Below are 26,982 nucleotides of genomic sequence, written 5' to 3' on the forward strand. Positions count from 1 at the left end.
TAATTAGTTATTAAAAGCATGGAGAGCAAGTGCTTTTCTGCAAAACTGCAGTTCTCTGATTAATCAGCAAATTCGTTCGCGAAAAAAATAGTGACTCGGGCCGAAACTGAGATCTAGACCAACAGAAGGAAAAAACGGAGGGGCGCTAGGGTGGCCTCACCATGGGCCAAGCCCAGATCGGGAGGTGGGCCTTGGCGGGGCTGGGCCGACGCGCTGCTGGCCCATGAGCCGCATGGGAGGATGGCCAGTTTGCACGATGAGGAGGGGCACGGTCAACGGGAGCGGGGCGGCGCTGCGAGCGTCTCCTCCTGCTCGAGGCAGAAGCAGGGGAGGTCGACGACGGCGCGGGACTCCAGGGCGTCAGACTTGACGAGCTCGGGCACGAGAGGCAGCACAGGGGAGGCAGCAACGCTGAGGACCCCGACGGTTCCAGGCAGATGACGGGGAAACGGGCGGAGACAGCGGACGGAGCTGGGCCAGGGCGCGCGAAGCAGAGGGCGGCCTAACGAGGCGACGACGCGGTCAACGTGCGGGCGAACTGAGCGAGCAGAGGCAGGGGCGTCCTCCTCCCTGTTCGAAAGAAGCAGAGGCAGGGCGGGGGCCTTGGCACTAGAACTTGGAGGCCGAAGTGGGAGAGGCGCCCATGGCGCGTCGTGGGACTTGGCCGGGGGTTCCGGCGACAAGGAGCACGGGGACGCCGAGCTGCATGGTGCAGGAGATGGATCCAACGTGGCTCGCCGGATCTGGCGCGAGAGGAGCTCGGGGGGGGGGCATCATGGCGCCGCTGTGCTCCTGGTTGTGCTCCTGCAAGGTGCGGAGGCCATGGCTCGTCAGAGAGAGAGTTGAGACAGGAAAAGATAAAGGGAAGAAAGAGAGGGCGCGAGGTGGGAGTCCGGCCTGGTGGCGGTGCTCGTCTCCGGTGAGCTGGCAGGTGACGCGCGGGGCGATGGAGGAGGGGATGCTGGTGAAGGAGATCGGGGGAGGGGATGCTGGTTGGTTCGGTTTGGAAAGCGAGGAGAGGGGCTAGGTGGATCGGGATGGATCCCGAGGTGGGAGGTGGAGTGTGGCGGCGGCAAGGAGGAAGGATGGGACAGGTCTCCTAGATTTTAGGGTCGCCCCGGTTATATATGCTGGTGGATTAGGTTAGGGGGGTATTCGGTCCGTCCGATCGTAATCGGGTGGTCGAGATTAGATAGGCTAGGGAATCTAAAAAAAGAAAATGGAGATGTTTTAGGGATGTCTGGGGATGATCCGGATCCAATGGTGACGACTGTCCGGGTCGGGTTTGGGACAACTTTCAGACGTGCAAGGGGGTCTGGGAACTGTGCGGAGAGGGGGTCTGACAAAAGGCCACGGAGGCAAGGGGGGTTTCGGGGTCCTCCGATCACAATCGGACGCTCCGGACGTGAGGAGGTTTAGGCTGGGCCTGGCGGTTGGTAGTGGACTGTGTAGATGGTCTAGGGAGGAAAGAGAGGGAAAGCCCGTCAATAGCTTTCGGAGACCAAAAACGTCCGACAGTTTGACCGACTATAATGCCACTGTAGTTATCCGTTGGGGCGTCTAACGGACTCCGAATGCGATGAAAATTGACAGGCGGTCTACTGACAACATAACAACACCACATGCCAACTTTCAACCCATTCTGAGAACATTTTTCGGCCACTTATAAAATACTATTTCGGACATGCCGCGGGCGCGTGCGAGTGTGTCTGGGCTCAGAACGGACATCGAAGAGAATTGGGGGACCCGGACGGATGCAAGTTTTGAAAATATGCAGATGCAATGCGGATGATGACAAGGCAAAATACAACACGCAAGCAAATTACATGGCAAAGACAGCGAATAACTAGAAGACACCTGGCGCAACGGTCTCGGGGAGTACAACACTCCACCACTACAAGAGGATCTCGTCCCGAGATCTAGGATGGCACCGGAGGGAAACGGAAGAGGAAGAGAAGAGGTAAACTAAGTTGCTTCTTTGACAAATGAGTGAAACCATGAACCTTGAGAGGTTGAACAAATTGAAAGAAAGAATACAATGAAGATGAACAAAGTTGAAAACACTCCGTTAGAAAAGAGGAACAAGGAACATTAATAGAACCTTGTAGGTTGAAAGACATAAGAAAAGGGTTGCAATGGACAAGAAGTACATGCAAGCACTCCGGTTGAAACAAGATGTACAAGGAATGATAAAGATCAATTACGACAACACTCCGGTTGGAAATGGAAGGCATAGAATATAAACTTGGCAAAATGAGAGGATACTTGATGAAATCAACAACACACTGCCTCCGAAACTATTGAAAGAATGACACAATGGGTCAGAAAGATTTGAGACAGCACTCCAGTTGAGAAGGGAGGCAAAACTTGACAGAATGGGAAGAACTTAAAAAGAGGGCACGACACTCCGGTTAAATGGATAAGCACGAAAAAGAACACGGTCCTCACAATCCGAGATGATGAGTGAAGAGAGCAACATCACAATGCCTCCGGAAGGAATGAAAGAATGGAATGAAAAGAACAGAGAAGAGAAAACATCCTCTCCCACAAATAAATTGGAAAAGCATCCTTACGAAGAAGGGTTGAACGGAGTTGTTGGAAAATCAACAACAAAAGAATAAACTTGTAGTGGGCTTATGGAAAACCTCTCAAAATTATGAGTTGAAATTCTGCCACTAACAAATATAATATATTGGATTGATTTCAACAAGGAGACTAGAAACTTATTTCACCGGGAGGATAAATGAAGAACTTGGGTCATTTATAAGCAGCATAAATAGCGATAATCCTTACGAAAAGCTTTAGGTGAAATATAACCCAAGATAACTCCAATGAAGAGATTGATGGGTTGCAAAGGATCTCATGAACAAATTGAAAATGATGGGTTTAAAATATGTCATTCCGGACAACTTGTGAATCATGAAACATGAACGGAAATTGTCAAGAGTGACATAACACCACCTCAAGAGATAAGAGAAAAATAATTACACTTCGGAATGCAAGATGAAGAATGCTTGAACTCCTCAAAACAATACATGTGTTGAACACCATGTTTGATTTTGAGTATAGCTTGGCGGATCATCACTTCAAGAGATATCTTGAAGAACAATTGAAGAATGAAAAGAATCCTTGACGAACCACCATGTAGAGCCTCCATGAAAAACTCCGGTAATAAAAGAATGATCAAACGAAAGGAAAGTTGAAAAGAACTCCAGGAGAAGCCTTGCAATGATTAGATGGAGCTTCGCGATGAGATAATGCAGAAAACATGGAACTCCGGAAAAGAAAAGATGAAGCATCTCAAACCGAGAATGTGACATGATGAATAACTCTGGAAAGAAGAAATTAGATCCCTTGGATGAAACAATAATAAGAATTACGTTATGCATATCCTTCATCAATTTAAATTGATGACAAGCAGTGGATTTGGCATACTACTTATTGTCGCGGAAAGGATTAAGAGAGATATAGCGCAATCTTGAGAAAAGACTTCAACGATCCGCCAGTAAGATTGGAAAGAACAAATGAATTGATATGATAATGTATGAAGAGGAACCTTGAACAAACCGCCGTAAGAATTAAAAAAATGAACGAAGAAAAGATAAAGAAACACCGGGAAGAATTAGAGAACGAAGGAAGATACTTGAGAGAATTTGATACAAGAGAACAAAGATATCACGATCGGATTTGGGAATATTTGAATCATGCACCGGTAAGATTTAGAGAAACGAGAGCTGAAAGCTGGAATGAAGAATTATGACATGATGGCCTTCGGAGGAAATAAATGGAAACAACTCATGAAGTGCTCCGGATGGGTGGAAAGAATTCTCACAATTGAAAGCAATTATGAGAGGATGGCATCAAGCTTGAACTACACATCTTCAAGAGAACGGGGCAAGATTTAAGAGAAACTCTTCTTCGGTCTTCAAAATCTGAGAATGACGACGAGAAACACCACCAAGAATTGTTTAGACACTCCAGGAGAATCAAAAGCGAAGAGGTTGAGCCAACGATGAAAAGAATTTGACAGATCTTGGAGAAATACATATGACTAATGATAATTCATTCTTACATCAAACTTGGAGAAGAATTTGAGAGTAACACCGGGAAAATAGAAGAGTCAGGTAAGATCCTGGGAAAAGACATGTGGGTTAGGGCCCACTCAAAAGATACAACATTGAATGATTTAAAAGAGAGATTGCGCGGTTGAATTAAATGGCTTGAATGAGATAACATCCTCGAAATAGCTTGAACGGATTGAGAATGGAAACGAATCTTCTGAGATATCTTCGCACTTCGGATATGAATAGAGAGAGATGAACGATTAAGAGGTGCACCGGCATGGGAAAGCATTTGAAATAAGGAAAGGAATGTGATGAACACTGAAGGCTTGAATTTAGCCCACCAGAGAAGAAAAGAATGAAGAACGATAAACTTGAAGAACATCTTCATGAGAACCACCGGGTAAGAACATTGAGAGAAAAGAATGGAGAGACTTCCCATCAAATAAAAGGATACATGATTAAGAAATCTGAATCTTTGAAGAAAAAGGGTGGGAGGGAGGGAAAACAAAGACAACTTGGGATGGATGAAACAAACACCGGTGAGAAAACTGAGATTGGATCTTGCAAATGGGAAAAATGATAGGATCATCTTGAAGAGAATCGCACCAGTTGGAAATAGAATTGAGATGACAATCTCAATAAATAAGAAGGGTTAGTATTCACATAGGAATATGAGAACACCACTTAGGAAAGTTATGGAATCCACACTTGACATTGAAGCAACTCGAATACCACAACTCAAAACAAAACAAAGGATTGTCTTGCAAAATAAACGGGAAACAAACATATGATAGAGATTTACCCCGATCCCATATCATGCATTTGTCGGAAAGATATTCTAGGAGCTACTTGAATTCCCACCTATAAAACTCCCGAAACTTTCTGGTTATGCAATCAGGTGTTGGGGATACAGGGGAAGCATAATATCTCACCCAAACTAACAATCCCTACATCCAACTGTAGCCATCCTTCAACACATAACCAAGAAACCTTCGGAATCATGTACCTCAACCTTCGAAAAGCATCAGTTATACGAGTTATGGCAATACTCCCGAAGTCCCTCCCCAGTACTGGGTGGCGTCGAGGTTATCTCACCAACAACTGCATAAAAGAGATTTTCAATGTCGGCGAACTCAGGTATTCCAGAACTGCAATGATAAAATTGTGACGACAACACCTTAGAGCTCAACTCCCCGGGACACTGCCACAACCCCTAAATGTCAGGAGGCACCAAGAACAATGTTCTCGTCACAAGACTATCGGAACGATTCCAAGATACCCGCGTGATCCTAAAAAAAATCGTGAAATTAGAGGAGAGGAAAGTCAAAACTTCTATGTCACGAGGCCTCACAAGAGCGACGAAGGGACTGAGGATTAAAAAGAATCCTACTCTATGATATATATAATCCTAAGACTCAAAACATTTTGTTCTAGACTCAACAACGTCAGCGATTCGATCAAGCAGGGGGGCTCCTAAGTCGGGGATGGCTCTGATACCAACTTGTAACACTCACAATGCGGCTATATCTCCCATGTGTCGAGGCACGACTTAGAGGCATAACCGCATGGTGGTTTTGTTGCAAGAGGGGTAATCTTCACATAATCCCATGTATTGAATAAGAAAGGGATAAATAGTTGGCTTACACTCACCACATCACACAAATAACAAGTTAAACATACATCATCCAGAATACAATCAAGGTCTGACTACAGAACCAAAATAAAGGAAGACAACCCCAAATGCTAGATCCACGATCATCCCAACTGGGCTCCACTACTGATCATCCGGAAAAGACACATAGTAACAAACATGGTCCTCGTCGAACTCCCACTTGAGTTCGGTAGCATCACCTGCACTAGTATCATCGGCACCTGCAATTGTTTGGAAGTATCCGTGAGTCACGAGGACTCAACAATCTCACACCCGCGAGATCAAGACTATTTAAGCTTATGGGTAGGAAATGGGGTAATGGGGTGGAGCTGCAGCAAGCACTAAGCATATATGATGGCTAACATACGCAAATAAGAGCGAGAAGAGAAGCAGCGCAATAGTCGTGAAGCTAGAAGTGATCAAGAAGTGATCCTGAAACTACTTACGTTCAAACATAACCCAAACCGTGTTCACTTCCCAGACTCCACTGAAAAGAGACCATCACAGCTACACACGCGGTTGATGCATTTTAATTAAGTTAACTGTCAAGTTCTCTACAACCGGACATTAACAAATTCCCATCTGCCACATAACCGCGGGCACGGCTCTTGAAAGTTTATACCCTGCAGGGTTGTCCCAACTTATCCCGTCACAAGCTCTCACGGTCAAGGAAGGATATTCCTTCTCCCAGAAAGACCCGATCAGTCTCAGAATCCGGGTTACAATACATTTCGACAATGGTAAAACAAGACCAGCAAAGCCGCCCAATGTGCCGACAAATCCCAATAAGAGCTGCACATATATCGTTCTCAGGGCACACCGGATGAACAATACGTACGGCAACCGAAGATACCCGAAGTTGCCTAGGGGCGGCACCGCAAGTGGCTCTGTTTTGGATCAACACTCAGAGGAGCACTAGCCCGGGGGTTAAAATAAAGATGACCCTTGAGTCTGCAGAACCCAAGGGAAAAAGGCTTAGGTGGCAAATGTAAAACCAAGGTTGGACCTTGCTGGAGGAGTTTTATTCAAAGCAAACTGTCAAGGGCGTCCCATAACCCCAACCACGTAAGGAACGCAAAATAAAGGAACATAACACCGGTATGAAAGAAACTAAGGCGGCAAGACTGGAACTAAACACCAGGCATAAGGCCGAGCCTTCCACCCTTTATCAAGTATATAGATGCATTAATTAAAATAAGAGATATTGTGATATCCCAACATATCTATGTTCCAACATGGAAAAAACTTCAACTTCACCTGCAACTAGCAACACTATAAGAGGGGCTGAGTAAAAGCGGTAACATAGCCAAACAACGGTTTGCTAGGAAGGTGGGTTAGAGGCTTGACTGGCAATATGGGAGGCATGATATAACAAGTGGTAGGTAGCGCGACATAGCAATAGAAGGAACAACTAGCAAAGCAAAGATAGAAGTGGTATCGAGGGTATGGTCATCTTGCCTGAGATCCCGCAAGGAAGAAGAACGAGTCCATGAAGAAGACAACCGGACGTAGTCGAACGGATCCTCACAAACGCGACGTTACCGGAACTAACAAGAAGAAGCAACACCGGAAAGGAGCAACCAACATGGTAAACCAACAAGCATAAGCATGGCATGATGCACAACCAAGTATGATGCATGTCCGGTTTAAATATGCATGGCATGGCAAAGAGCTTCAAACAATACTATAAATTAAGTGGAGCTCAATATGCAACAAGTTGCATATTGACAAAACACCACATTCCAGTATTTAGTTCACTCTCGTTTATGTACCCAACAATGTTAAATGTTGTTAAACATGCAAGAGGTGAAGCATATAAAGACTACCTATCTTGACAAGTTTAAATGAGGCCGGATATCACAAACAACAAATCCAGAAAATCCCCATGTGCATATTTTGAATTTGGTACTGTTCTGCCCTAAACCATATTTTAGAGTTGTTAAACATGCAAAGTATTGCCGCCATGTTAATCTATGCATTTTTCTACCCCATTTACATATAAAGTTTATTAAATTTGGAGCTACGATTATTTAGTTATGAAATAAAACATTTTAACATGGCATTATGCAAAATAAACACAAACAACATTTTAAACATTTTAAACATGCATGAAAGTTGGATATTATGAAACTAGATGAAATTCTAGTCATTTTACATATATAAGTTATTTACATATGATGCATGGTTAATTAGTTATTAAAAGCATGGAGAGCAAGGACTTTTCTGCAAACCTGTAGTTCTCTAATTAATCAGCAAATTTGTTCGCGGAAAAAAATAGTGACTCGGGCCGAAACTGAGATCTGGCCCAACAGAAGGAAAAAAAACAGAGGGGCACTAGGGTGGCCTCACCATGGGCCAAGCCCAGATCGGGAGGTGGGCCTTGGCGGGGCTGGGCCGACGCGCTGCTGGCCCATGAGCCGCGCGGGAGGCTGGCCAGTTTGCACGACGAGGAGGGGCACGGTCAACGGGAGTGGGGCGGCGCTGCGAGCGTCTCCTCCTGCTCGAGGCAGAAGCAGGGGAGGTCGGCGACGGTGCGGGACTCTAGGGCATCAGACTTGACGAGCTCGGGCACGAGAGGCAGCGCAGGGGAGGCAACAACACTGAGGACCCCGGTGGTTCCTGGCAGATGATGGGGAAACGGGCGGAGACAGCGGACGTAGTAGGGCCAGGGCGCGCGAAGCTAAGGGCGGCCCGACGAGGCGACGACGCGGTCAACGTGCGGGCGAACCAAGCGAGCAGAGGCAGGGGCGTCCTCCTCCCTGTTCGAAAGAAGCAGACGCAGGGCATGGGCCTTGGTGCTGGAACTTGGAGGCCGAAGCGGGAGAGGTGCCCATGGCGCCGCGTGGGACTTGGTGGGGGGGTTCCGGCGACAAGGAGCACGGGGACGCCGAGCTGCATGGTGCAGGAGATGGATCTGACATGGCTCGCCAGATCTGGCACGGGAGGAGCTTGGGAGGGCATCATGGCGTCGGTGTGCTCCTGGTTGTGCTCCTGCAAGGTGCGGAGGCCATGGCTCGTTAGATAGAGAGAGAGAGAGAGCTGAGACGGGAAAAGACAAAGGGAAGAAAGAGAGGGCGCGAGGTGGGAGTCCGATCTTGTGGCGGTGCTCATCTCCGATGAGCTGGCAGGTGACGCGCCGGACGATGGAGGAGGGGATACTGGTGAAGGAGATCGGGGGAGGAGATGCTGGTTGGTTCGGTTTGGAAACTGAGGAGAGGGGCTAGGTGGATCGAGATGGATCCCGAGGTGGGAGGTGGAGTGTGGCGGCGGCAAGGAGGAAGGATGGGACATGTCTCCTAGATTTTAGGGTTGCCCCAGTTATATATGCTGGTGGATTAGGTTAGGGGGTATTCGGTCCGTCCGATCATAATCGGGCGGTCGAGATTAAATAGGTTAGGGGGTATTCGGTCCGTCCGATCGTAATTGGAGAAGCCTCCCCCAAGCTTGTGGAAGACTCTCTTCTTCAATTTGCACAAAATTATATATATCCCTTAAGGCAGCTTGTTTCTTATGAGCAGGTAAATATTTAGGAGAGAAGTAATACATCATATCCTGGAGACTACGCACACAACTAGGATCAAGAGAATTAAACCATATCTTAGCGTCACCCTTTAATGAGAACGGAAATATTTTAAGGATATAAAAGTAGCCAGTTCTCTCGTCATTAGTGAACAGGGTGGCTATATCATTTAATTTAGTAAGATGTGCCACAACAGTTTCAGATTCATAGCCATAAAAAGGTAGCTTGTGCTATATCTCTAGATTCCCCCATAGTTATACTACAAAGAAAAATCTCTAAATTCAGATTTGCGAGGTTCACTAGCAATACCCCATTGTGGAAGTTTGCAAGCAGTGGTAAAGTCCTCTAAGTCCATAGTGTAAGAATTTTCATAGAGGTCAAACATGATAGTTTGAGAATTACGTGAAGATGAAAATTCAAACCTCCTCACAAAGGAACTAGTGAGATAATGGTACTGGCGACATTTTTCTGCCTCGAAGCTCACAAGATCGGCGTTACGCAAATATGCGTTAAATTCTTCCTTAATTCTAGCTTGATCCATGAAGTCCTCTGAAGGCCATTCACAAGGCCGCACTGGAGTGTCCCTTGGTGGCTCATCATCAGCATCACGCATTGCAAGCCTGGGTCCTTGTTTCCTTGAAGAACCACCTTGGTACATTTTCCTAAACATATTTCTTCCTCTGAAAAATTTCTGAAATTTTTAGTAACTTCAAATAAAAGTGAACCAAAGTCAACAAAATTGATAGCAACTACTCCTACAAGTGCCTAGAGCCTATATCATGCATCAAAACTACTTGGAACCACATAAATTTGACATGCAAGCTCAAGAACAGGGTCACCTAAGCATCAAAAATATGCAATGAATAAAGCACTAGAACAAAAACTAATTGGACCATCGGAGGAGTCACATACCAAGGAACAATCCCCCAAAGCAGTTTTGTGAGAGGTGCTTTGAGCAAGGAGATCGAAATCGCAGCAAAATCAGCTAGAACTCGTGCTTGAGCTGGATAATGGTGTTTGTGGGAGGAAGAAGGAGTGTGTGGGTGCAGGAATAAGTGGAGGAGGGCCACCGTGGGCCCACGAAGCAGGGGGCGCGCCCAGGGGGGTAGGGCGCGCCCTCCACCCTCGTGGCCAGGTGGATGCCCCCCTGCTGTGTTCTCAGTGCCAAATATTCTCAAATATTCCAGAAAAAATCATATTTAAATTTCAGGGCATTTGGGAACTTTTATTTTCGGGGTATTTTTATATTGCACGGATAATCAGCAAACAGACAAAAATTACTATTTTTGCTTTATTTAATATAAATAACAGAAAGTAAAAAGAGGGTACAGGGAGTTGTGTTTTCTAAATTCATCCATCTCATGATCATCAAAAGGAATCCACTAACAAGGTTGATCAAGTCTTGTTAACAAACTCATTCCGAATAACATGGAACCGGAGAATTTTCGAATAACACTAGGTTACCTCAACGGGGATATGCACATCCCCAACAATAAGAATATCATATTTCTTCTTGACAGTAGGAAGAGGAAATTCAAAACCTCCAATACTAATTGTTGAAATTTTTCCAATAGAATTGATACTGTGGACTTGAGGTTGTTTCCTCAGAAAGAGTACCGTATGCTCATTACCATTAACATGAAAAGTGACATTGCCTTTGGTGCAATTAACAACAACCCCTGGACTATTAAAAAAGGGTCTTCCAAGAATAATAGACATACTATCGTCCTCGGGAATATCAAGAATAACAAAGTCCGTTAAAATAGTAACGTTTGCAACCACAACAGGCACATCCTCACAAATACCGACAGGTATAGCAGTTGATTTATCAGCCATTTGCAAAGATATTTCAGTAGGTGTCAACTTATTCAAATCAAGTCTACGATATAAAGAGAAAGGCATAACACTAACACCGGCTCCAAGATCACATAAAGCAGTTTTAACATAGTTTCTTTTAATGGAGCATGGTATAGTTGGTACTTCGGGATCTCCTAGTTTCTTAGGTATTCCACCTTTAAAAGTATAATTAGCAAGCATGGTGGAAATTTTAGCTTCCGGTATCTTTCTTTTATTAGTAATAATATCTTTCATATACTTAGCATAAGGATTCATTTTAAGCATATCAGTCAAACGCATACGCAAAAAGATAGGTCTAATCATTTCAGCAAAGCGCTCAAAATCCTCATCATCCTTTTTCTTGGATGGCTTAGGAGGAAAAGGCATGGGTTTCTGAACCCATGGTTCTCTTTCTTTACCGTGTTTCCTAGCAACAAAGTCTTTCTTATCATAACGTTGATTCTTTGATTGTGGGTTATCAAGATCAATAGCAGGTTCAATTTCTATATCATTATCATTACTAGGTTGAGCATCAACATGAACATTATCATTTACATTATCACTAGTTTCATGTTCATTACCAGATTGTGTTTCAGCATCAAAAATAGAAATATCATTTGGATTCTCAGGTGTTTCAGCAATAGGTTCACTAGAAGCATGCAAAGTCCTATCATTTTTCTTTTTCTTCCTTTTAGAAGGACTAGGTGCATCTATATTATTTCTCTGAGAATCTTGCTCAATTCTCTTAGGGTGGCCTTCAGGATACAAAGGTTCCTGAGTCATTTTACCAGTTTTAGTAGCCACTCTAACAACATAGTCCTTATTCTTACTATTCAATTCATTGAGCAAATCATTTTTAGCTTTAAGTACTTGCTCTACTTGATTTGTAACCATAGAAGCATGTTTACTAATAAGTTTAAGTTCACCTTTGACATTAGCCATATAATCATCCAAGTGTTCAAGCATATCAGCACTGTTTTAATTCTCTACCGAAATAAGCACTAAAGTCTTCTTGCTTAACCATAACTTTATCAAACTCATCTAAGCATGGGCTAGCAAACTTGGTGAATGGGATTTCAGCTTTATCATATATATAGAGAGAATTTACCTTTACTACCTATGTCGGGTTATCAAGAACATGTGTTTCTTCAATAGGTGATGGATTAAGACCATATATTTCTTCAACGGGCGGTAAATTAAGACCATGTATTTCTTCAATAGGAGGTAAATTCTTAACATCTTCAGCTTTAATACCCTTTTCTTTCATGGATTTCTTTGCCTCTTGCATATCTTCAGGACTGAGAAATAGAACATCCCTTTTCTTCGGAGTTGGTTTAGGAATAGGCTCAGGAGTTGGCTCAGGAAGTGTCCAATTATTTTCATTTGTCAACATATTATTCAATAAAATTTCAGCTTCATCCGGTGTTCTTTCCGTGAAAACAGAACCAGCACAACTATCCAGGTAATCTCTGGAAGCATCGGTTAGTCCATTATAAAAGATATCAAGTCTTTCATTTTTATTAAGAGGGTGATCAGGCAAAGCATTAAGTAATTGGAGAAGCCTCCCCCAAGCTTGTGGGAGACTCTCTTCTTCAATTTGCACAAAATTATATATATCCCTTAAGGCAGCTTGCTTCTTATGAGCAGGGAAATATTTAGCAGAGAAGTAATAAATCATATCCTGGGGACTACGCACACAACCAGGATCAAGAGAATTAAACGATATCTTAGCATCACCCTTTAATGAGAACGGAAATATTTTAAGGATATAAAAGTAGCGAGTTCTCTCGTCATTAGTGAACAGGGTGGCTATATCATTTAATTTAGTAAGATGTGCCACAACAGTTTCAGATTCATAGACATTAAAAGGATCAGATTCAACCAAAGTAATTATCTCAGGATCAATAGAGAATTCATAATCTTTATCAGTAACTAAGATAGGTGAAGTAGCATAAGCAGGATCATATTTCATTCTAGCATTCAGAGTTTTTTGTTTAAGCTTAGCTAATAATTTCTTAAGATCAGTTCTATCATTGCAAGCAAGAAAGTCTCTTTTAGTTTCTTCATCCATAACATAGCCCTCAGGCACAACAGGTAATTCATATGTATTAGGAGAGCTTTCATAATCACTTTCATTAGTATTATCAGTTTCAATAATTTCATTCTCTCTAGCCCTAGCAAGTTGTTCATCAAGAAATTCACCAAGTGGCATAGTAGTATCAGGCATAGAAGTAGTTTCATCATAAGTATCATGCATAGCAGAAGTGGTATCATCAATAACATGCGACATATCAGAATCAATAACAGAAGCAGGTTTAGGCGTCGTAAGATTACTCAAAACAGAATGTGAATCAAGTGCAGAGCTAGATGGCAGTTCCTTACCTCCCCTCGTAGTTGAGGGATAAATCTTGATTTTTGGATCTCTCAAGTTCTTCATAATGATATGCAGGTATAAATCCCAAGTGACTCAAAGAATAGAGCTATGCTCCCTGGCAACGGCGCCAGAAAATAGTCTTGATGACCCACAAGTATAGGGGATCACAACAGTTTTCGAGGGTAGAGTATTCAACCCAAATTTATTGATTCGACACAAGGGGAGCCAAAGAATATTCTCAAGTATTAGCAGCTGAGTTGTCAATTCAACCACACCTGGATAACTTAATATCTGCAGCAAAGTATTTAGTAGCAAAGTAATATGATAGTAGTGGTAATGGTAGCAAAAGTAATATCTTTGGTGTTTTGTAGTGATGATAACAATAGCAACGGAAAAGTAAATAAGCGAAGAACAATATATGGAAAGCTCGTAGGCAATGGATCGGTGATCGAGAATTATGCCGGATGCGGTTCATCATGTAACAGTCATAACCTAGGGTGGCACAGAACTAGCTCCAATTCATCAATGTAATGTAGGCATGTATTCCGAATATAGTCATACGTGCTTATGGAAAAGAACTTGCATGACATCTTTTGTCCTACCCTCCCATGGCAGCGGGGTCCTAGTGGGAACTAAGGGATATTAAGGCATCCTTTTAATAGAGTATTGGACCAAAGCATTAACACATAATGAATACATGAACTCCTCAAACTACGGTCATCACCGGAAGTGGTCCCGATTATTGTCACTTCGGGGTTGCCGGATCATAACACATAGTAGGTAACTATAGACTTGCAAGATAGGATCAAGAACTCTCATATATTGTTGAAAACATAATAGGTTCAGATCTGAAATCATGGCACTCGGGCCCTAGTGACAAGCATTAAGCATAGCAAAGTCATAGCAACATCAATCTCAGAACATAGTGGATACTAGGGATCAAACCCTAACAAAACTAACTCGATTACATGATAAATCTCATCCAACCCATCACCGTCCAGCAAGCCTATGATGGAATTATTCACGCACGGCGGTGAGCATCATGAAATTGGTGATGGAGGATGGTTGATGATGATGAGGGCGACGGATTCCCCTCTCCAGAGCCCCGAACGGATTCCAGATCAGCCCTCCCAAGAGAGTTTAGGGCTTGGCGGCGGCTCCGTATTGTAAAACGCGATGAATCTTTCTCCCTGATTTTTTTTCTCTCCGAGCACGAATATATAGAGTTGGAGTTGAGGTCGGAGGAGCTCCAGGGGGCCCACGAGGTGGGGGCGTGCCCCCCACCCTCGTGGCTAGGGTGTGGGCCCCCTGGCCTTGATCTTTTGCCACTATTTTTTATTATTTCCAAAAATACGCTCCGTGGAGTTTCAGGTCATTCCGAGAACTTTTGTTTCTGCACATAAATAACACCATGGCAATTCTGTTGAAAACAACGTCAGTCCGGGTTAGTTCCACTCAAATCATGCAAGTTAGAGTCCAAAACAAGGGCAAAAGTGTTTGGAAAAGTAGATACGACGGAGGCGTATCAACTCCCCAAGCTTAAACCTTTGCTTGTCCTCAAGCAATTCAGTTGAAAAACTGAAAGTGATAAAGAAAAACTTTTACAAACTCTGTTTGCTCTTGTTGTTGTAAATATGTAAAGCCAGCATTCAAGTTTTCAGGAAAGATTATAAACTAACCATATTCACAATAACACTTAGGTCTCATGTTTACTCATATCAATGGCATAATCAACTAGCGAGCAATAATAATAAATCTCGGATGACAACACTTTCTCAAAACAATCATAATATGATATAACAAGATGGTATCTCGCTAGCCCTTTCTAAGACCGCAGAACATAAACGCAGAGCACCTTTAGAGATCAAGGACTGACCAGACATTGCAATTCATGGTAAAAGAGATCCAGTTAAGTCATACTCAATGTAAACTAAAAGTAATGAATGCAAATGACAGCGGTGCTCTCCAACTGGTGCTTTTTAATAAGACGATGATGACTCAACATGAAAGTAAATAGATAGGCCCTTCGCAGAGGGAAGCAGGGATTTGTAGAGGTGCCAGAGCTCGGTTTTGAAATAGAGATGAATAATATTTTGAGCGGTATACTTTCATTGTCAACATAACAACCAAGAGATGGCGATATCTTCCATGCTACACACATTATAGGTGGTTCCCAAACAGAATGGTAAAGTTTATACTCCCTGTGGGAGTCCTGGATTAGGGGGTCTCTGGACAGCCGGACTATCTCCATTGGCCGGACTGTTAGACTATGAAGATACAAGATTGAAGACTTCGTCTCGTGTCCGGATGGGACTCTACTTGGCGTGGAAGGCAAGCTAGGCAATACGGATACGGATATCTCCTCCTTTGTAACCGACCTTGTGTAACCCTAACCCTCTCCGGTGTCTATATAAACCGGAGGGTTTTAGTCCGTAGGACACAACAACTACAACATACAATCATACCATAGGCTAGCTTCTAGGGTTTAGCCTCTCTGATCTTATGGTAGATCTACTCTTGTACTACCCATATCATCAATATTAATCAAGCGGGACGTAGGGTTTTACCTCCATCAAGAGGGCCCGAACCTGGGTAAAACATCGTGTTCCTTGCCTCATGTTACCATCCGCCTTAGACGCACAGTTCGAGACCCCCTATCCGAGATCCGCCGGTTTTGACACCGACATTGGTGCTTTCATTGAGAGTTCCTCTGTGTCATCGCCGTTAGGCTTGATGGCTCCTACTATCATCGATAGCGATGCAGTCCAGGGTGAGACTTTTCTCCCTGGACAGATCTTCGTCTTCGGCAGCTTTGCACTGCGGGCCAATTCGCTTGGCCATCTGGAGCAGATTGAAAGTTACGCCCCTGGCCACCAGGTCAGGTTTGGAAGCTTAAACTACACGGCCGATATCCGTGGAGACTTGATCTTCGATGGATTCGAGCCTCTGCCTTGTGCGTCACGTGGTCACGATGAGTACGATTTAGCTCTACCATCGGACAGTGTCCAGGAGATCGCACAGGCAGCTGCTCCGACCCTCAATTCGGAGCCAGTTGCGCCTTCCCCGGACGGGTGGATGGACCCCGTCGCGGAAGCCTTACCCTTAGCGGCGATCGAGCCAAACATCGACCTTACCTTGCATGAGAGCCGTGTTGTTAAACTGCCGGATCCTTCTCCGGCCACGGACTCTGAGCTGCCTGCGCCCGTTCCTATCGAATCCGGTTGGGCGCCGATCATGGAGTTTACCTCCGCGGATATTTTTCAGCACTCGCCCTTTGGTGACATACTGAACTCATTAAGGTCTCTCTCCTTGTCAGGAGGATCCTGGCCGAACTATGTCCGGCAGGACTGGGATGCGGATGACGAAGAAATTCGCGGCCCACCCACCACCCACTTAGTAGCCACTGTCGATGACTTAACCGACATGCTCGACTTCGACTCTGAAGACATCGAAGGTATGGACGACGATGCAGGAAACGGAGAGGAACCACTGCCCACAGGGCACTGGACGCCCACTTCACCACATGACGTATACATGGTGAACACACCAAAAGAAAACGACGACGAGGAACAGAAGGACACAACGAAGGGTTGTCCCCTCGAGAAGCAGTCAAAGCGGCGGCGTAAGCACCGCCCCAAATCCTGCCTCGGTAGAAACAATGATCATACAGATCCAGCATTAGAGCAGGGTGAACCATTGCCGGACCACGGCAACACGGAGAATCAAACCGAACAACCCAATTCTGTCAAAGATAATAGTCCGGATGACATAACACCAGACAGACACTCGGAGCAACAGAATGCCCATCAAAGGCTTGTTGCCACCGCGAGGAGTCTAAAAAAGCAGAAGTAAAGGCTCAAGGCTGTGCAAGACACACTCCAGATCAGATGGAGCAAAGTACTCAACACAGCAGCGAAGTATGGCGGTAATCGCCCCACCAAGAGCTACCCGAAGCGGAAGTTGCTACCTGAATTCGATGAGGAGGCCTTAGATCCCCTGCAACCAAAAATTAAAACGGCCACCTGGCCGGATAGACGACCTCACGGCCAACATAGAGCGGCAAGCAATGCCGCACATAAGCCAATACGCGATCCACGCGAGGGCTCGCATCAAAAGGACGGCGCAACCAGATCCATCTATGGACCACGCAGGCGCGCTCCAGCATACGATGCAACACAACAAACATCCAAACACTATGGTACACCCAGATACAGGGGTGCCGCACACCCCCTATGTTTCACCGACGAGGTACTGGACCATGAATTTCCAGAGGGATTAAAACCCGTAAACATAGAGGCATACGACAGAACAACATACCCTGGGGGTCTGGATTGAGGACTATATCCTCGATATCCATATGGCTCGAGGAGATGATCTCCATGCCATTAAGTATTTACCCCTCAAACTCAAAGGGCCAGCTCGGCACTGGCTTAAAAGCCTCCCCGAAAGCTCCATTGGAAGCTGGGAAGAGCTCGAAGACGCTTTTCGGGCAAATTTTCAAGGGACTTATGTCCGACCTCCGGACGCGGACGATTTGAGTCATATAACTCAACAGCCCAGAGAGTCAGCCCGAAAGCTTTGGAACAGGTTTCTTACTAAAAAGAACCAAATAGTCGACTATCCGGACGCCGAAGCCTTGGCAGCTTTTAAGCATAGCGTCCGTGACGAATGGCTTGCCAGACACCTCGGCCAAGAAAAGCCGAGAACAATGGCAACATTAACAAGCCTCATGACCCGCTTTTGCGCGGGCGAGGATAGCTGGCTAGCCAGATGCAGCACCGGCGACCCAAGTACATCCGAAGTTAGAGATGAAAACGGGAAATCATGACGCAGCAAAAATAATAAGCGTCAGAATAAAGAAGACAACCCGAAGAGCATGGCGGTAAACGCCGGATTCAAAAGCTCTTGGCCAAGTCAGCAAAACCCGCCCTCTAAAGGCGCCAGAGACGAACTGTCCAACCTAAACAAAATTCTGGACCAAGTATGTCAGATCCATAGCACCCCCGGTAAACCTGCTAATCATACCCACAGAGAATGTTGGGTCTTCAAGCAGTCCGGCAAGCTCAACGCCATACACAAGGGGGAGGATACACCAAGCGAAGACGAGGATGAGCTTCTCAAGCAAGACACTGGGGAACAAAACAAATTTCCACCAGAAGTCAAAACAGTCAACGTGTTACACGTGATCAAGGGGAGAAACAAAGCGGCACTCCCAGAAAAATATGCCCAAGGGCCTATCACCGTGGAGTCCTGCCACTGGTCGTCTCAACTGATCACTTTCGACCATCATGATTACTCAGCAAGTATCCGACGTGCAGGATGGGCCCCCCTGGTATTAGACCCAATAATTGACGGATACCACTTTACACGAGTCCTGATGGACGGTGGCAGCAGTTTAAACCTGATATACCAGGATACAATCCACAAAATAGGGATAGACCCAACGAAAATTTGCCTCAGCAATACTACCCTTAAAGGAGTAACGCCAGGTCCAGGGGCTCGTTGCACGGGCTCCCTGCTACTAGAGGTTATATTCGGCTTCCCTGATAACTTCCGTAGCGAAAATTTATCATTTCACATTGCTCCGTTCCAAAGTGGCTATCAAGCACTACTTGGACGTGAAGCTTTCGCTCGCTTTAATGCAATACCGCATTACGCTTCCCTTACACTCAAGATGCCTGGTCCACGTGGCATCATTACAATGAATGGAAATATTAAGCGATCCATGCGCGCCGAAGAGAGGGCGACTGCCTTGGCAGCCGCACACTAAAAATGGCCTCACTAGCTAACAACATTTGATAGGTCGTCAAGACCACGGACAAGGCTAGACGAGTCCGGCACAGCTATATGTAACTCACACAGATTTGATAAGCCACACCCCTATTACAAATACAAGGGGCTCAACGCGCGCAGACAAGTGGCAATTTTTACTCATCTTGAATTATACATGGTTTCTTTAAACCTACCTTTTTGCACGACAACTTTTCACCTAAGTTTCTCTCTTTTACAGATGACCATCGTGCTACACCCGTCCAGGATACGGCACAACGGAGACACAGGCGCAGACGTGCAGCAGGGACCCACTCCAAGGATTCTTTTTAGATTAAGACCCTGCGTAAACCTTTTTTACTGTCTCTTGTTGATATACATCCCTCGGATTCTCAAATACATTTGAGAAGGATGCTGAAGTCTTGGCATGTGGCCACGTCAGAATAAACGCCCGTACGTGGACACAAGGGGCTTCTTACAAAGGGTACTATTTAGGCCCGGTTTATACCATAAAGACCGAATACCTTAGGCAGTGTTCGGCGTCGCGAGTTTGGCCTTATATGCATCAGCTCTGAATCATGTCTTTGGTCAAATGTTGGGTTTGACCGGCTCCTATGTTTTGGTACCTTACGTTCGGCTCTATCGGCTAAGGTAGCACCAGTAGAACTACTACGATTGTGCCCCGGGTCATCCGGACGAGCACCTCAGTAGAGAAAGCCAAAAACTGACTGTCATGATATAGCGTGAGACTGGTCAACCACTCGATGACCTATCGGAATGTTAGAATTCCTCCGCCTTAACGAAGGGCCGTTTCCCAGCCAGGCATGTACGCACCCCGAATTCGGGAGAGTGCGGAGCCAACATGGGCTATATAGTAGCCCCACCATCAAACTCCTATGGCTAAGTGAAAGTGTTAAAGCATTATAGTCTGGTTGCCTCCTTCGCTGCGCTATCACCTCCTTATTAGGACCAAGACGTTGGGTTAAGTGTGAACTCACGTCTTCTGCGAACACCTCCGCATTATATGCGTGGGGGCTGAAGCCGACGACTGCAATCTTTCAGGTTATACACATGTATACAGAAACGGCCGCACAGGAGGCATCATATTACTTTCAGGCAAAAGTATAAACACAACCTTAATAAATTTCATAAAAACATTGTGTTTACAATGGGAATACATGTCACTCAAACATAATATTCTTCGAGCATTGGGCCTCTATCAAACGAGCACCCTCGAGAACCTCTTCGAAATAGTGCTCGGCAGCCACTCGGCCTATGGCCGAACCCTGCGCCGCAACAGTTGTAGACTAGCATCCATCTCCGCCCAGTATGCTTTAACACGGGCAAGGGCCATCCGCGAGCCTTCTATGCACGCCGACCTCTTCATTGCATTGATGCGCGGTACCGCACCAAGGAACTGCTGCACTAAGCTAAAATAGCTGTTCGGCTTCGGCTTTTCCGGCCACAACTGATCCACGACAGACCTCATGGCAAGTCCGGACAACCTATTTAGTTCGGCCCATTCGGCTAGCTGATCAGTCAATGGAAGCGGACGCTCTGGAACGTTGAATTGCGACCAGAATAGCTTGTCCACTTCACGATCTGTTTGACCTTGGAAGTATTTGGCCGCATCGGCAGCGCTTGCCGCCAAGTCCATATATGCGCCTGCCGAACTCCACAGCTGATCCAGAGGGGCATACCGCGGATCCCTGAACTTCCTCTGCAGCAGAAAGGGCTTCCCAGCCACAATATCCCCAGCTTCGCGCAGCTCCTCCTTCTTCGCCCTCATAGCAGAGCGAGTGTCTTTGGTCACCATCATGGCCTTTTCAAGGTCCGCTGCCTTCAATCGGTTCTCTTTTTCAAGGAACTGGCAACGGTCGGCAGTGTCTTTTAATTCTATGACCATCTTGGCCATCTTCTCTTTGCTTTCGCAATGCGCGGCCTTCTCGGCTCTTAACTCTTCGGCTGCCTTCAAAGCAGCCGCATTACTAATTCTTGCTTGTTCCTTCGCTCGGGCAAGTTCCGCCCGAAGGGTCTCCATGGTGGCAGCTCCGTCTGCAGTCACAACATATTAAAGATACTGGCATCATGCTGCTCTTATTATGTGACATTCACCAGAAAAACATTACTTACCCTGTGACTCGTCAAGCCGCTTGTTAACAAGCTCGATGTCGACGTCTGCCGCATCTAGTTGCCGCTTTAGTTCGGCAAACTCATGAGTCCGGCTAGCCATCGGAGCTCCCACTACCTGCACATTAAAGCGGTATGGTTATTGCCTAGGACTACGATCCTCTGTTTGCCGCCGTCCTCGGCGACAACCAGAGTCTCAGGGGCTACTATCTACACAGGGCACACCTAAAAATGTGCGTTACCATCACAAATGTACATCATTTTACGTACCTCAAAGCCCGTCAGTAGACTCATAAAGGCATCATGCAACCCACTTTCGGCGGATGAGATCCTTTCCATCACCGTACACATCAATGTACGGTGTTCTTCTGAGATGGGCTCTCGCTCCAACAGCTCTCTCAGTACGTCCGACCGCATACTAGTCGGTGCCGGACTCTTCTATTTGCTCTCTTCGAGAGCCGGACGCTGGGGACTTCGGGTGACTATAGGATTATCTTCTGGCCTCACCGGATCCGGAGAGGCCCTCTGTGATGACACCTCAAGGTCGCCTGCTTCTTTGAGTGGAGGAGTCCGGGGGAGGCGTTTCGCTCTCCATCATCTCCGGAAGAAGATCCCCCGAAGACGAGCTCTGCCGAGAAGGGCAAAGATCCGAACTGCGAGATAAATACTTCGGTTATTTTCCTCAGAGGTAAGGTAATATATCCTCACTATTAAAGTAATTTTTAATTACTTACAGCTCGTTAGAGGGCTGATCCCCGCGCGGACTCTGTGCGGCAAGAGCACTCTCCAAGGCAGGACCCTCTGGTGGAGATTTCTTCTCCCGCTTGGAAACCTTGGTTTTCGGATCTTCAGAGGTAATCCTCTTCCTCCCCCGGGGTGAGAGAATGTCCGATTCCTCCCCTCGGTTATCCTCCCTCACGGAGGCACTCGTTCCCTCTGTCGGAATAGGTAGCGATGGAGGTCCTCTTTCGCCCTCATTATTCCCCCCTTTGTCTTCCTTTGAGGGCTCCGGGCAAGGTGCTAGCTCGAGCATCTTTTCCAGTACTGGATTTTCCAAACCCTCAAGAAGGGGGGCCGAACACCGAATCATCTTTGCCTTTGTTATCCAGTCCTGGTCAAAGAGCGACTTCTTAGAGTGACGTCGTGGTAAATAAAAGATGGTGTGTTCGGCTAAAGGATTACTTACTTGGTCAGCGGTACGGTTGCTGCTCAGGCCCACGTCCTCGGTAGTATCCGAACACTCTATTTGGGGTCTGAAGCATGATTTGTACATCTCCTCATGCGTCAGGCCGAGGAAATTCTGAATAGTACGCGACCCTCCTGGGTTGAACTCCCACATGCGGAGGGGCCGGCGTTTGCAAGGCTGGACTCGACGAACCAGCATGACTTGCGCCACCATAATCAAACTGAAATATCCTTCGAAGAGATTTTGGATGCGGCTTTGCAGTACAGGCACGTCCTTGGCAGGACCCCAGCTCAGCCCTCTGCTAATCCATGACATCAGTTGTGGTGGAGGGCCTGAGCGGAAAGCAGGGGCAGCCACCCACTTGGCACTTCTGGGAGTTGTGATGTAAAACCACTCCTGTTGCCATAATCCGGACACCTCTGGAAAGGAACCTTTGGGCCACGGAGCTCCTACTATCTTGCTTATTAATGCGCCTCCACACGCTGCATACTGCCCCTCGACCATCTTCGGCTTCACGTCAAAGGTCTTGAGCCACAGGCCGAAGTGAGGGGTAATGCGGAGGAAGGCCTCACACACGACAATGAATGTCGAGATGTGGAGAAAGGAGTCCGGGGCTAGATCATGGAAATCTAGCCCGTAATAAAACATCAACCCCCTAACGAAGGGATCCAGAGTGAGGCCTAGTCCTCGGAGGAAGTGGGAGATGAACACGACATCTTCGTTGGGTTCAGGAGTAGGGACGACCTGCCCTCGGGCAGGCAGCCGATGCAAAACCTCAGCGGTCAGGTATCTGGCCTCCCTCAACTTCTTGATGTCTTCTTTCGTAACGGAGGAGGGCATCCATCGGCCTTGAAGGCTAGATCCGGACATGATTGAAGGTCCGGAGCACCTGACCTGGGCTTTGGGTGTTAGAACTCGAGGCGAGGGAAGGATTCGATTGAGCACGGGAGGGAAAAAAGTAAAAGCCTTGCCCCTTTATAAAGAGGGTGAATATCAAGCGTCCTCTCCGTAGCCGTTTGGGACTTGCCTATAATCTAGGAGTCCTAGAGACGGTTGGGTTACCCATGCCCGTATTGATGAGAATCCCGAAATAAGGGGACACGATCTCTGCTTCAACGAGACGTGTCAAAAAACTGCCTCGCGTTATGTGCGGGGCTAGTTAAAGGAAACGGTTCGAATAATCACCGGGCCACGGCTTAATGTCATGTTGCCAAAACAAGTCAGCAAATTAGATTTGTGAAAATATTATTCTCTCTACGGTGGTATGTGGAACTTATTTTGCAGGGTCGGACACTATCCTTATATTCAAATTCTTCCATGGTATATTTGGAGGAGGAACCCACCTTGCAATGCCGAAGATAATACTGCGCACCGGACTCATCGTCATTGAAAGCCTGGTTCAGGGGCTACTGTGGGAGTCCTGGATTAGGGGGTCTCCGGACAGCCAGACTATCTCCATTGGCCGGACTATTAGACTATGAAGATACAAGATTGAAGACTTCGTCTTGTGCCGGATGGGACTCTACTTGGCGTGGAAGGCAAGCTAGGCAATACGGATATGGATATCTCCTCCTTTGTAACCGACCTTGTGTAACCCTAACCCTCTCCGATGTCTATATAAACCGGAGGGTTTTAGTCCGTAGGACACGACAACTACAACATACAATCATACCATAGGCTAGCTTCTAGGGTTTAGCCTCTCTGATCTCGTGGTAGATCTACTCTTGTACTACCCATATCATCAATATTAATCAAGCAGGACGTAGGGTTTTACCTCCATCAAGAGGGCCCGAACCTGGGTAAAACATCGTGTTCCTTGCCTCCTGTTACCATCCGCCTTAGACGCACAGTTCGGGACCCCCTACCCGAGATCCGCCGGTTTTGACACCGACACTCCCCCTCCACCAACAAGCATCAATCCATGGCTTGCTCGAAACAACGAGTGCCTCCAACTAACAAGAGTCCCGGGGGAGTTTTGTTTGCAGTTATTTTGATTTGATTTGCATAAAGCATGGGACTGGGCATCCCGGTGACCAGCCATTTTCTCGTGAGTGAGGAGCGGAGTCCAGTCCTCTTGAGAATAACCCGCCTAACAAGGAAGATACGGACAACCCTAATTGATACATGAGCTATTTGAGCATACAAAACAGAATGTTTATTTGAAGGTTTAGAGTTTGGCACATACAAATTTACTTGGAACGGCATGTAGATACCGTATATAGGTAGGTATGGTGGACTCATATGGAATAACTTTGGGGTTTATGGGATTGGATGCACAAGCAGTATTCCTGCTTAGTACAGGTGAAGGCTAGAAAAAGACTGGGAAGCGACCAGCTAGAGAGCGACAACAGTCATGAACATGCATTAAAATTAATCAACACCGAATGCAAGCATGAGTAGGATATAATGCACCATGAACATAAATATCGTAGAGGCTATGTTGATTTTTTTTCAACTACATGCGTGAACATGTGCCAAGTCAAGCCACTCGAATCGTTCAAAAGAGGATACCACCCTATCATACCACATCACAACCATTTTAATAGCATGTCGGCATGCAAGGTAAACCATTATAAGCTCCTAGCTAATTAAGCATGGCATAAGAAACTATGATCTCTAATTTTCATCGCAAACATGTTTATTCATAATAGGCTGAATCAGGAACGATGAACTAATCATATTTACAAAAACAAGAGAGGTCGAGTTCATACCAGCTTCTCCCATCTCAATCAGTTCATCATATATCGTCATAATTGCCTTTCACTTGCGCGACCGAACGATGTGGATAATAATAATAGTGCATGTGCATTGGACTAAGCTGGAATCTGCAAGCATTCAATAAACAGGAGAAGACAAGGCAATATGGGCTCTTTTGTCAGATCAACAATAATGCATATAAGAGCCACTCTGACAATTTAATCATGGTCTTCTCCTATCGACCCCCAAAGAAAATAAAAGAAATAAAACTATTTACACGGGAAAGCTCCCAACAAGCAAAAAGAAGAACAGGAAATCTTTTTGGGTTTTCTTTTTAATTACTACTACAAGCATGGAAATTAAAACTAGTTAAAAGCTACAACTAATTTTTTTTGGTTTTTTCTTAAGGTTTATTAAACACACAAGAAGAGAGCAATAAAAAGGAAATAAACTAGCATGGATAATACAGTGAAAAAGTATGAGCACCGACATCTAGCAATGAGTGTGTGAAGATGAATGTAATGTCGGTGAGATACGTACTCCCGCAAGCTTAGGCTTTTGGCCTAAGTTGGTCTATGGCCACGGTTGGCCTGGCGGATATCCAAAGTTGTAGTTGGGATCGTACTGAGATGCAGCAATCATTGCATCGTGGGTTGCAGCTTGGAGGCGAGCTATCTCAGCTCTCCTCTTATACTCTTCCGCCTCCTCTCTGGTTATAAAATATCTCCCTATTGCCTGAAAGTCAAAGAAAGTAGAAGCAGGGGGAGCGACGTGATAGGTGTGTCGTCTGTCAAAGATTAGTCGGTACTGGAGGAACTGATCGTTCCTCTCAACAAACTGATGACGAACCATAGCCTCATAATCCAAATAAGCAGGAGGCAACTCAATATCATCCTCACGTATGGTTATACCAAGAAAATTAGCAATGCGGGTTGCATAAGTTCCACAAAATAAATCCCCATTAAATTTATTAAGATGCAACCTACGTGCAACAATTGCTCCCAAATTATAAGATTTATCTCCTAACACAGCACTCCTAAGAATACTGAGGTCAGGGACACACTTGTGACATGCTTCATCTTTACTGTTAATGCATCTACCTATGAAGAGAGCAAAATAATGTATATCGGGAAAGTGAATGCTCCCTATATGGTAGCTTGTGCTATATCTCTAGATTCCCCCATAGTTATACTACCAAGAAAATCTCTAAATTCAGATTTGTGAGGTTCACTAGCACTACCCCATTGTGGAAGTTTGCAAGCAGTGGTAAAGTCCTCTAAGTCCATAGTGTAAGAATTTTCAAAGAGGTCAAACAAGACAGTTTGAGAATTACGTGAAGATGAAAATTCAAACCTCCTCACAAAGGAACTAGTGAGATAATGGTACTGACGGCATTTTTCTGCCTCGAAGCTCAGAAGATCGGTGTTACGCAAATATGCGTTATATTCTTCCTTAATTCCCGCTCGATCCATGAAGTCCTCTGAAGGCCATTCACAAGGCCGCACTGGAGCGTCCCTTGGTGGCTCATCATCAGCATCACGCATTGCAAGCCTGGGTCCTTGTTTCCTTGAAGAACCACCTTGGTACATTTTCCTAAACATATTTCTTCCTCTGAAAAATTTCTGAAATTTTTAGTAACTTCAAATAAAAGTGAACCAAAGTCAACAAAATTGATAGCAACTACTCCTACAAGTGCCTAGAGCCTATATCATGCACCAAAACTACTTGGAACCACATAAATTTGACATGCAAGCT

Source organism: Triticum urartu, chromosome 6A (assembly GCF_056163025.1).
Source record: "Triticum urartu cultivar PI428250 chromosome 6A, HENAU_Tu73, whole genome shotgun sequence".
NCBI classification, from domain to species: Eukaryota; Viridiplantae; Streptophyta; class Magnoliopsida; order Poales; family Poaceae; genus Triticum; species Triticum urartu.